This window comes from Anolis carolinensis, chromosome 4, assembly GCF_035594765.1.
Source record: "Anolis carolinensis isolate JA03-04 chromosome 4, rAnoCar3.1.pri, whole genome shotgun sequence".
NCBI lineage: Eukaryota > Metazoa > Chordata > Lepidosauria > Squamata > Dactyloidae > Anolis > Anolis carolinensis.
Genome location: NC_085844.1, coordinates 146,867,210 through 146,880,838, shown reverse-complemented (window position 1 = coordinate 146,880,838; position 13,629 = coordinate 146,867,210). Strand labels below are relative to the sequence as shown.

The following is a 13,629-nucleotide window of genomic DNA, read 5'->3' as shown; positions in this document are numbered from 1 at the left end:
TTGATTAGTAAAACAGATGGAATACTAAAAACAATGTATGGAATGGATTGCATGATTTCATTTATTTACTTTAGGATGAGTCTGTTTAATATCTTCATTGGAAGGCTACAATGAACGGGTTCAGAAAGTGGGACAGCTGTGCATTAAGATATCAACAATTTGATTTACTTGGAGGATATAGAGCATGAATAGGACATCTGTATCATACAAGTGGTGTAATGTCTTTTTCTCATTGTTTTGACAGTAGAGTAGATACAAGTCTCACTGTAGCCTTCTTGTTTTTACTATTCAGAATGTAAACACAACATGCATCATTTACTTTCTGTTGTTATTTCAAACCGAACTTTTCACTAAGCAAAATTAGGGTAGTCATGTATATTATTCATGGAAATAAACACAAGGGGTATGGGATGTGTATGGTTCCACTGGACAAATGTGAGACTCTAAACATAGGACATTATAATCAATTGAACCATGCCTAATCTAGATAGCTAAGTATTGTGTGCTCTGATACACAACAGCTCTCCAGATTTTAGTCAAAAGTCTTTCCATTATTTATTTTCTGAATCCTTTTAGAGCTTGAAATGCCACAAATTGAACTTGGGACAACTGTCATATACTCTTCCATTGAATTATATCCCTTCCCTCAGTGAAGAAGGTCTCATTAATATATTCAGTAAATGAAACACCTCCTTGGAAGTGCAATGCTATCTTTTCACACATCATCGTTGACTTTTCACAAACTTACTCCATCACGGCCCAGCGGTATGTCCTTCTTCAAATCACTGGGAAAGATGATAAATAAAAGGTGCCACAAGGAGGTGCTAAAGTTCATCACAGATTCAAAGTACCGTATTCTGGTAGTCTAACCAAAAACTCACCTTTTGTCTTCAGGCTGGGCTAGAGCAAGAGTTAGGATCCTGTTTCAGGTTCAATTTCAATTAATGGGGTGGGGGGGCACACATCATTGATGGACGAGGCAAAAGTGTAGAAATGCAGCAGATTTAAACTTCAACTTCCGACTGCCAGCAACCTCCAGAGAGGAGGGGGGACCAATAAGAAATCTGGGAAACCATGAAATGAGGCTATATGGAGAAATGAGCCATAATTCTTTGGATCACCCCCAAAGGCCAGATTTGGTCTCAGGGCAAGAAACTCCTCTTGACCAGAGGACCTTCGGTGTACTTTTGAGTAGTTTCAAGTGTCCCTGGCACAGAATATGAAAAATGATGACTTTAAGAACAAGTACAGCTGAGAATACACACCCAATAATTACATAACTATAACACTATAAAATATATTCTAGCCTGGTTTGAGCCTAAACTGTTTTCTGTATGTTTAAAGAGAGGGACTATGAGTGTAACGGCTCTAAAGTGTCCTTTAGGGTGATTGTATATACTATCAGCTCTGTGTTTTCCTTGTTTCGGTCTCCTGTAGAATGCTATATCTTTTAGGCATCAGCTTGTTTGATATCTGCCATTGTATCTGATGAATAATGTCCATAATCTGACAATGAGAGGATAAACATATTTTGGAAGATTTCATAATGTATCGATTAAGATTTTTGGAAATTATAACAGAAGAAAAATGTTGATATTCTTTAAACCTCCGAAATGGGATTTGCTTCCAGTGTAATGTTTTAGGTTATTGAGAGGGAGGACTTGAGCACTGTTTTAGTATTGTTTCAGGTGTTTTATTTTAGAGTCTATTTTATTTTCATTTTATTGGGGCAGGGGGCTAAGTTTTATCTTTAGGAAAATTTAATAAAAATTGTGAGCAGGGGGAGAGGAAAGCTTTAGAATGGTGGATCCCACTCCAACAGTGAGTTTACTGTGTGATTAATATATGAAATTAATTATTTACTTTTTTGTGTAGTCATAATCTACTTTTTCAGATTCAGTGAGTTTACTGTGTAGGGGGACCTCAAAGCCTGGGCATTTCTTGCCTTCTTGAACCAGCTGCCAATAGTTCATCAGCCAGCTCTGTTCCAGAGAAACCCTGCTCAAGAGGTCTAAGGGCTCTTCCACACAGCCATATAACCTAGAATATCAAGGCAGAAAATTCCACAATATCTGCTTTGAACTGCGATATCTGAGTCCACACTGCCATATATTCCAGTTCAAAGCAGATAATGTGGGATTGTATTCAGCTGTGTGGAAGGGGCCTAAGGCAAGTCTGAATTTGTTACTGTGAGTTTATCTTCAATGTAACATCCAACAGAGAGAGTTTTATTTGGATAATGAACATTAAACTAATACCCTTGTTCATTCTGTGTTTACCTACTGAGCTGAGATTTAGTTGTTGCAGTGTGCAGCTTCCTTATTTTAACGCTGAGTGAATCTGAATAGATAGAATTTCTCTGTGGGCATTATATTATCAAATCTGAAAGTCAATATTTAAAATGTCAAATGTGCCAAGAAATATGTATATTAGTATCTACAGTTTACAATATGCTATGGAAGATTATTATTTCAGGAGGTTCTTGACTTCAGAAACCAAGGATCAAATCCCTTCTCAGCCATGGAAACCCACTAGGTAATTATGGGCCTGTCATAATCTCTCAGCCTTAGAGGAAAATAATGACAAGCTTCCTCTGAATAAATCATGTCAATAAAATTCTACAACATAATCACCAAAAGTCAAGATTGACTTGGAGGTGCAGCACAATAATAAGGGACCAAGCAAAGTTGTTCATGCAGAAGTTGTTGGGATGTTCCTCTTACCAGCCTATTGGCATTGCCAATAGTGAGAGAAGACAGGATTTGTTGCACTTTTGCATGTCTTGAATCCTCATAAGGCCTGAATATGAGAAAGCAATTGCTCTGTTCATATGACTTGCATTTTCATAGGCTGGTTATATCATTAAGGGATTTGTTTTCCATAAAGGAGAGCTCTTGCTGCTTGCAGTTCCTGCTGTACTATGAAAAGATCTCACAAGCTGCTCATGAGCTCATGCTTCCTGGAACTTTCCTAAATATATGGGAAAATACAGAGCAGCTGTTGTTACTGCATGAGCAGGGATTGTGGAAGGTGTCATTGAACAATATAAACGCCCATCTTGTGAATAAACAACTTTTAATAGAATACGTATAATTGCAGGTATCACTTCACGTTTGACACCTGCAGCCTGCTCCCAAAGGAAAGAAAATTCATCACTAGGAAAGAGGACAAAGGAGGACATATATGTGAACAAAATTTGAATATGCAAATATATAGGTCTCAATGCGAATTATGAAATAGGAGCTGTAACAGCTACTATATTTCACACCACAGTTGCCAAGACTATAATCAGCTAACTCACGGGCTTGTTTTGTCTTCTGTCCAGATGGTACCTTTCCATGGGCAATGTCAAGGCCCCTATTTTCTCCTTGCAAGAAGGTTTAAACTGGATAGACCTTCTAATCTGCTCTTCCTTAAGAGCAGTGGTTCCCAACCTTTGGGCCTCCAGGTGTTTTGGATTTCAGCTTCCACAGTTCATAACAGCTGGTAAACTGGCTGGGATTTCTGGGAGTTGATGTCCAAAACATCTGGAAGACCAAAGGTTGGGAACCACTGCTTAAGAGGAACGTCTTTCCCATTTTTCTGCACTTCTTGTGGTGTGCTTTCAAGTAGCTTCTGATTTATTGTCACCCTAAGGAAACCCTATTGTGAGGTTTTCTGAGGCAAGGTCATCCAGTGGGATTTTATGGCTGAGAGACATTCAAACCCTGGCCTCCAGAGTCATAGTACAAAGCTCAAACCACCATGCTGGCTCATTATCATCTCCATTTTTCATTTACCTGGGGGAGCGAAACTTTGCATTAGAGAAATCCATGGTAGCAATAAATCAGTAGAGATTTGAACCACTTGAGTTAGGTCAAAGAAATTAATCATACTGCCTTTCATTGTCAGTGGTAAATTAAAGTATGCTGCAGGTCAAATAAAACTTATAAAACAACAACACTGTAATGGTTGCTTCCATTATCCAGTTAATCTCACTGGCTATATTTTCTTTTGTCTAGGATCAAGTTGTGGAATTCTTTCTCATCCTCCTCCCCAAATAATAATGGCCAGAATTATTATAATTGTACTAATCATTCACATGTGTCAAACTCAAGTTCTGTGGGTTGAATCCAGCCTGCCATGTCATTTTATGTGTGCTGGACTGCAACTTCTGTATTCCTCATCATTAGGAATCATGACTACAGTTGATGGGAGTTGTAATACAGTAACATCTGGAAGGCTGAAGTTTGTTCTCTTTAGTCAGTTAGTGGGGTTTGAAGTTAGATATAAGGCTTGTGGATGTAATATCTGTCTTTAAAATGTTCTTTAACCTTTCCCCAACCTCAGAGCCACAAGTGCTGTTGTGTTGCAATTCCCATTATCCTAAGTCCGCATGGCGGATAATCAAAGGTAATGGGAGCTATTACTGAATAACATCTGGGGACCAAAATTGGGTAAAAACTAAAGAGCACCGGCTATTATGTAAAAAAAAATTATAGTTGGCCCTCAGTATCCACAGATTCTGTGTCCATGGATTCAATGGCCCTTTGAAGGCAACCATAAGGCTGATGTGACCCTTGATGAAAGTGAGTTTGATATCCTTGTAATAGTCCTAAAATATATTTTAGGAAAATGGAAATAATGATGATGAGAAATTCTGCTATAGCCACAGAGACAATATACAACTGTTTATTCAAGAGCAAGCCCTACTGAGTTTAGTGGGAAATACTACTTTTAAATGTTGTATAATTAACGTGTTCTAATCATGGTTTCAAATACAATGATACCTTGACTTAAGATACATTTGTTCAGGAGCCATGGTCTACTCAGTCTATACTTGGTTGCAAATCTGGGGTTGCCTCTGTGAAATATTTGAAATGGCCATAAGTTATCTTGATCCTCCATCACTGGATCATTATATCACTTATTAGTTCTGCTATTTTTGTAGATGGACCTCTTCCAGTTCAAACCATCTAAAGAACAAAGTTCTGATTCTGTCATTCAGTTTTGTCACATCCCTAATACTTCCCACTAATTCATCTGAATTAAGAGATGGCATCATAATGATAAATTGCAAAACAAGCTTTGTCCAGTCATCAAAATGTTGTTAGCTTGGCATTTCACTGCTGGTTGCTTGAATCTAATGAAATTATTCATACCTAAGAAAGCAACACAAATCTAATAACCACTGCAGCTGAGAGGGCACGGTGCCTTCACCTAAAACAGAAGATTTTGGCAACTGTTTTCTTTCTTTCTTTATAACTTATGTTTAAGGAGTTTTTATAGGTCAAATACTTCAGGGTGATTTCAAGTAGGATGGTGAAGGGTTCTGACTCCCAATGATTTACCGTATCAACAAAGGATTTTACCTAGCCATAAATTATAGGTGAAAGCTCGAGCAGTCTTAGAAGAAGATTTTTATGTGGAATGGAAGCATTGTGATGTCGAAAGCTTTCATGGCCGGAATCATAGGGTTGTTGTGTATTTTCCAGGCTATATGGCCATGTTCCAGAAGCATTCTCTCCTGATGTTTCACCCACATCTATGGCAGGCATCCTCAGAGGTTGTGAGATATATACCCCAAAGCATTGTGACTTTCATATCAAAATAAATCCCTGGACACAAAATACAAAACACAGTGCCTCTTTTGCAGCAGATGCTGCATGTTGGATCTTGTGACTCAAACAACAAACACACAAAGTAGGTTTAATGATCCTGGAGTTTGGCTTAGCCAGATCTAAAATTCTCTTTAGCTGCACAGGGATTCCTTAGGAAAACAGTTCAATAGTAGTGGACCAATGCATGCAGAAACTTCCACCTTCAGTTTCTGGCATCTCAAGTTGAAAAGATCTGGGGCCAATTCACACGCTACATAATTTAATTTTAATTTTCGGCAAACCCATGAATGAGAGACCTTCAAGTCACTCTTTCCTTGACATCCCGGCTCATGCCTTGCAGACTTCGGGCTATGGCTTCCTTGATTGAATATCTCCATCTAGAATGTGGTCTTTCTCCTTTACTACTGCCTTCTGCTTTGCTGTCTTATTTAGTGTGTTATGTCTTCTCATGACATGGTCAAAACATGATAGTGTTAGTTTAGTCATCTTAGCTTCCAAGGAGAGTTCAGGCTTGATTTTTTAGAAGACTTTTTTTGTTCTTCTTATCAGACGATATCCATAGAAACCTTCTCCAGCACCACATTTCAAATTGATTTATTTTCTTTGTATCAGCTGTCCCAACCATACATAGAAACTGGAAGTATGGTTGCATGGATTCAGTAATACATCTTAACAAAAGTTTCCCTGGTTCCTTTGTACTTGCCCTTCCAAGTCCTACTCTTCCTCTGACTTCTTGACTGCAATCTCCATTCTGATTAATGGCTAAGCCAAGGTATGAAAAATCTTAACCTGTTTCAATGTCTTCATCATTTATTTTAAATTTATGTAAATCATCTGTGGTCATTATTTTTGTTTTCTTAATGTTCAACTGTAAACCTGGTTTTGCAGAATTACATCATCATTATTCCACCTTAATAACTGCTTTGGCTACATCCTATGAAATCCTGGGATTTGTAGTTTGGTGAAACACAGGAGTGCTCTGGCGGAGAACTCTGAATGCCCTCCTTGAAACTGCAAATCCTAAACCTAACAGCAACAGCTATAATTCTGTAATGGGAATGTGCCCCAGAAATCAGGAGATGCAAATTACCAATTAAGATCCTGCAGCATTTATTGACATCTCTAGTAGAGTTGTGCAATCCGAGTAAACTGCGAGCCGTTTCGTGTCTTGGCTTTTGGTGGGGCCCTCAACCCGTTTTTTGGGATCCTTCCAAATAAGGGAGGGCAGATATCTGTTTTTGCTCTGGGGGTGCTGAAAGATCTGTTTTCTATTGGCCCATTATGGGGTGGGGAGGGCTCCCCAGGCTCCCCTTCCCCTCATTTTAGGCATTTAAGCTGTTTGTTTCTACTCTAGAGGAGATGACTCGGCTGCAGTCAGGCGTGTGTTTTAAGGAGGCTTCTTGTTCTTAAAGCTGTTTTTCTACTCTAGAGGAGATGCACTTGACAGGCGCTCATGCTTTCTCAGTCTCAACAGCACCAACACACCAGCCATGCAGCTTTCAAGAAGCATTTTAAGAAGGCACAGGGAAGAAAGAGCTATGACCTGTAGTTCAGTAGAGCTATCCTCCCTGGACTACCTTAAAAATCCTATTTTCAGTGCCTGCAATCTCCTTTCTGCTTGCCAGTTTTGCTTCCTTAAAGCTGTTTCTACTTCTACTGTACAGGAGAGGTAAGCTTCTCTTTTTGTTTGCTGGGATTACTATTATTATTAATAATTATCTTTTAGAAGTATCTTCTGAAGAAGAGGAAGGGAAGGAGAAAAAGAAGGTAAAAGGGTGACTTTCAGTCTCCAAGCCCCCAAATGCACGCACGCACATCCCTCCCACCATCCCTCAGGTCCCCAACTCCCAGTCAGTCCCACTAAATAAAATGAACCAGGAAGACAATATTCAACTGTGATGCCAAATAGGGGAGGAGAAGTCGAGATCGGCTTCTGCTTGCTTTTATGTCACGTGGGTTTTTGTATCAGGAGGGCCATTACTGTTTCGTCCTCCTGAAGTACTGAAGGTACTGAAGGAAACTGATTCCGTGCATGACCCTAATCTCTAGTCCCAGACTTTGACTCCACAAAATCCCAGATTTTGTTTCTGTTCTTTTCAGTTTTATTTGGCGATCCATAGTCATTTTGTTTATCCCAGAATATTTTCTACCAGTTTTAGGTACAATCAGAAACTTTTGAATACCACTTCCTCAAGTCAGTTAATTTTAACTCACTATAAAAGGGGGACAGAACAGGAGCTACATTTAGGACTTTTCAATCAATCTGGATGTACCCTCTGCCGGTCAGGAAGACAGTGCTGGGCTAGGGGAACAAATCATCCAACCTGGTGTAAAATAACTACCATAGTTTTGTTCTTCAACAGATATTTTAAAAAGATTTCCCAAAGGTAGACTTTTTGAAAATCACTCTTCTAGGTAATTTCAAGTATGCTTTAGCAAACTTTGGACAAATTATGATGAACTAAAATTGCTGGAATGTTCCATGTGTACCTTATTTTTCTGCCCCTAAGCTATCTATTTGGTTCATTTGAAATGAGGAAAGGGTATTTAGTCATCTCTTACGCAGTCCAATGTTCCCTAAAGGCAATGGGAGATTTTCCTCTTAAGCTTCAATACCTTTGAATCACATTCTTGAGTGTTTACATAATTTATTCTAGGGTATTTTATGATAGCAGATGCTGTATGAATTTAGATGATGAGGGGAAATTACTGGACCGTTCATGAATCTGCCCTCTCTGATTATTATAGTAAACTGAAATGAAAGCTGCAGGTTTAAACCAATTATTTTGTATTGAGTAAGAAAAGCCTACTTGTGAGAGCAAGGTAGACAAAGATTTACCTTTCCCGAGAGAGTATATGAGAGCCCTATGTGGAATAGCAATTCTATTTGTCTGCATAATTTCAATGGAGAGAAAATGGATGAGCATATAAATGTAATGAGAACTTATTAAAAATCCTGAAAGCCACAAGAGGCCATTTTCTTTTTTAAAAGCCTGTGTGAACAATCTGTGGCCACCAAAGGGACTTAGGACTTCATTACATGCAAGTCCCCATCCCTGCCATTTCCACACACTTCTAAAACATTTCACAGAAGTACCATCATATGACACAGACAGACTTCTGACTGTCATCTGATATTTCGTCAGTGAACTGTGTCAGAAGTGTGGAGAAACTGAGGCAACTGAAGCTAGGGATAAATCGTCTTCTGAGCTCCTGATGCACCTGGAAGTGGGAGAAAGCACTTAAAAACATGGGGGATTGGATCTGTCAGATTCACCCATGTTGAATCATTTCAGTGACATGGAGGAATGGGCATTAAGAACAGTGCATTGGTCTCCTCTAGAGTAACAGGATTGAGGAGGAAAGTAAAGGATCCCAGAAGTGGTACCTGTCTTAAGGATAGTGCCTAGGGTCTTCTCTAGAGTAATTGATTGAGGGGAAAAATCAAGGAGTAGTGTCAGTATTAGGAATGGTGCCTTGAGTCTCCTCTAAGCAGATGGTTGAAGCTGGAGGAAGTGATCCTGTATAAAGAGGGCAAGTAAATTCTTCGTCTTCTTTAAAGACAGACTCCCATGCAAAAGAAGCAGCAGTGGGTTGGACTAGATGGCCCATGTGGTCTCTTCCAACTCTATTATTCTATTATTCTATATGCAAGAAGGTGATTTCCCCTAATTTCCCCCATTTTTCCCAAATCCATCTGATGAAGTCCAGAGAAATCCTTACATTCTTCCCACTAAACCCCTTCCCAGTTTTTTACAGATCAGTCTTTCTCCTCTATATATTCTATATTCTGACAAAAATATTCACATCAAAAACCTCTCAATTATATTAGGATTGCTGGAGGAAGGGCCATTAGAAGTCTCTAACTCCAACAGTAGAAAGTGTGTATATGTACTCCTGGAGGTGTGCATCCCTAAGCATAAATTGTGAGCTATCATATGGAGTTCTCATTGTTTCAATAGGTTCTTATTGCTGTTGTGTGCATTCAAGTCATTTCTGACTCATGGCAACCCTAAGGTGAACCTATCAGAGGGTTTTCTTGGGAAGTTTTGTTCAGAGAGGGTTTGCCTTTGCTTTCTTTTGATGCTGAGGAAATGTTACGTGCCTAGGATCACTCAGTGGGTTTCCATGGCAGAGCGGATATTGCAACCCTGGTCTCAGAATTGTAGTCCAGCTCTCAGACCACTACAGCATGCTGGCTCTACAGGGTTTACATAGTCATGGTCTCCTGTGTTACTCTCTGAGCACAATGACAACAGTATGATAAAACAACATCCTCCATTTGCTTTATGATCTCTCTTTGGGCAGTTACACATATGGGGTCTGAGGGAGATGCTAAGCAAACAGGAGGGTGCCGGGCACATTTAGAAACACTAACACGCTGAAGGCAACATGCAGAAAGATATCACCCACCTCTCCTTTGGAAAACCTTCTCTTGAAATTTTCCAGAATTCAGGTTATGAAACAATATTAATCAAAAGCACATACACAAGAAATTAACAGTTTCTAGCCACAAAGCACAACTGGTAAACTTTGGTTGGCTCAGCATTCCTCCCAACCTCTATGGCCTATCTAAGTGAAGTAACCATATACTGTAATTGAACTCTGCTCTTTTAATTACACAGCTTCGTCAGTACCACTGAAATAAACAGCTACAATTGGCCATGTCTGTATGTGCTAGTGATGTGCATGTATGTGAAAACCAGATCTAGGCACAACACATTTGTAAGAGAAGTAGCCTATCTAATTACAGCTTTCCTTTTCATTTGAAATCGAACTTGCTGATCTAAACGGTGTGAAAATGCTGAACAGGAGCTTGGGTGAGCATATCATTATCAAAACATTGTCCAGACAAAGGCGAGTTGTGCTGTGTTTCATGGTAATGTTTCTCAATGTGAATAAAAGAAATAGTGGTCCTGAACAGTATCTTCTCATTGCTATGGGGCGTTTGACCATAGCGTTGGTTCAAAAGAATTATGCTAATATTGTCTTTTTGTCTGCTGTCACATTGGGTGTTTTGTGTTATTCTTTGCATACATGGAACCTTCCAAACAATTTGTCAGGATCCTGACTCAAGGCACATGATGATCGCCGTTCCAAACAACGGCTTGAATAAATGAACCATGCAGTAAGTTTGAGGATTATAAAGTCTGAATGGGGTTATGGAGGGGTTGTTCAGTGAGTTATTTGATATTGCCTCTGCCTTCTTGTAAGCAAGCTGGAGTGCGCTTGTTCAGACTGATCTGGCCTATTGTTGCGAGGAGGAAAAAAACCCCTCTTGCCTCATTTCAGGCTGAAGAGTATGCGTAATGTCTGTGACAGTTTGAGCCCTTGGAGAAGCGACTGGTTAAACAGATTCGTCTATTCAGATAAAGTTGAGGCATCCATTCACATGGAAATCACTTTGGTGGAGCCAAACGTTATGTACAATAGCTATGAAAAAGGCAACCCCCCCCCCCCCAAAGGACCACAATGCTGATGTAAAAATTCAGCACCCCACCAACTGGTAGTTTCTTAGTTTTGAATTGCAGTTTTCTGGTTTCTACCTGCAGAGGCCTGATTCTATATTTTTTTACTTTTCATCCCATGACATGATGTTTCCGCTACGATCAGGACTTTTTCTTCAGGAAAGCATTTCTGAAGGAGGCAATTAAACAATTGCAGGGGAAAACGTAATTGCCCACAGTTAAGTTATGATATATTCTCTGTGGAGACCACAAGGATCTGTGCAATTGGAGCTGGGAAGGTGATGCAAGGCTGGAGAAAATGCGTAGAATGCTTGTTACACTCTAGAGCACTGGGCAAGATTGCTGTATAGTAAGACTACAGATTTCAAAATAGTGAAATGTATAAGAACATTTTTGAAAAATATGTGTGCACTACAATCCTAGCCATACCCTCCCAGATGGCTTGCAGTTTTGCAATAATGCAATAAGATATAGGATGCCTTTTTGACTAAAAGTGGCAAAAACTGCAAGGCATTTATAACATTAGGTTTGAACAGAATGTGACTGAATAGCCATGCTGCATGGGGAACTTAGGAAGCAGTCGTAACGAGATTTCAAGGCTGAATGCCATGTGAAGCTAAGGTCCCTTCCACACAGCTGAATAAAATCCCACATTATCTACTTTGAACTGGAATATATGGCAGTGTGGACTCAGATAACTCAGTTCAAAGCAGATATTGTGGGATTTTCTACCTTTATATTCTGGGTTATATAGCTGTGTGGAAGGGCCCTTAGATCTCTTTCACTACTGCCGTGAACTGTACAATACTGAGGTTTGCAGATCACAAATTCTCTGTTTAGCATTATGAGTCCACTTTAATTAACTTGGAAACATCTTAAGGAATCGGGGGGATTACTAAGGGAGTTATAATGGTTATTAAATTGTTGATTGTAAAAGGGAAATTAATAATACAGTAGAGTCTCGCTTATCTAACATAAACGGACCGGCAGAACATTGGATAAGCAAAAATGTTGGATAATAAAGAGGGATTAAGGAAAAGCCTATTAAACGTCAAATTACATTGTGATTTTGCAAACTAAGTACCAAACATCATGTTTTACAAGAAATTGGTAGAAAAAGCAGCTCAATGCACAGTAACGTTATGTTGTAATTATAATTACTGTATTTACAAATTTAGCACTAAAACATCGAAGTGTATTGAAAACATTGACTACTAACAAATTGACTACAAATAAAGATAGAGTTGCATAAAATGAACTTACAGTAAAAACATTTTCAGAAATTAAATCCGTAAAAAGTTCAGTCCTTGCTGCCTAGAGAAACATCTGTGGATCCAGATGGGAGGCTGACTGTGTTGGATAAACCAGAATGTTGCATAAGTGGGTCTCTACTGTATATTTAAATAAGCATGTTTAACCTGGCTATTTTTATATTTTTGGAACAGCTGCTAAACTCTGCATTTTTGCTCCCTATCTAGCTGTTAGGTAAGGTTTACAGGAAATACTGTAGCTAACATATCACCACTTTTATAGTTTCAGATGTAAGGCAAATCTTAAATAATGGAAAAGAAAAACGTTGCCTTTCCTTTCTTCTTGTGTATTCAACAACATTAATGACTGTGTTCCAAGATTAAGAACTGAGTGACGTTTTCTCTCACTTTCCCCTCAATTTTTGTTGGTGCTACTGCTTTGCGGATTTGACTGCTTCTTATAATGCCTGTTTCTATCTAATCACCTCTTCTAGACTAAACTTATTTAGACACTATCCCATTTTTGGTTTGGGAGTTTAAAATCTTCTCATTTTTGTCAAAATTTCCCAAGGCAATTTTTCGCAACGATTTATTATAAAAGGTGAGACATGTCAAAAGAAAATGCATTGCATAGCTTTGGGTTTATCAGCTTGCAGCAAGTGTTTAGTACAATATTATTTCACTTTCAGAGTATGCAAAAAAATTCAATAAAAGTCTTCCCAAATGATTTAAGGCGAGATCACAATCCTAGATTAACTTAATCATACTTTGAGTAAACCCAGTGAAACCAATAGGATTTCAGTTATGTGTGTTGATTATAAATCTTGTCTGTTTGAGGCAAGTGTGAATGTTGCAATTGGCCACCTTGATTAGCACTGAATAGCCTTGCAGCTTCAAAGCCTGGCTGCTTCCTGCCTAGGGGAATCCTTTGTTGGAAGGTGTTAGCTGGCCCTGATTGTATCCTGTATGGAATTCCTTGTTTTCTTAGTGTTCTTTATTTATTGTCCTGATTTTGGAGTTTTTAATACCTTAGCGAGATTTTGTTCATGTTCATGGTTTTCAGGCTATTCAGTGCTAATCAAGGTGGCCAATTGCATCATTCAGACTTGCTTCAAACAGACAAGAGTTCTTTCTCCCACCCTGGACCTTCCATAGATATATAAACCCAACTTGCCTAGTTTCCAACAGACTTCACACTCTCTGAGGATGCCTGCCATAGATGTGGGTGAAATGTCAGGAGATAATTCTTCAGAAACATGGCCATACAGCCCAGAAAACTCTCAGCAACCCAGTGATTCTGGCCATGAAAGC

General features: G+C 39.0%; 1 protein-coding gene across 1 annotated transcript in view; it reads left to right on the top strand.

Moving 5' to 3' along the window:
- bcar3 (BCAR3 adaptor protein, NSP family member) overlaps nt 1–13,629 on the top strand; it is a 189,972-nt gene that overhangs the window by 499 nt on the left and 175,844 nt on the right. The window lies entirely within an intron of this gene.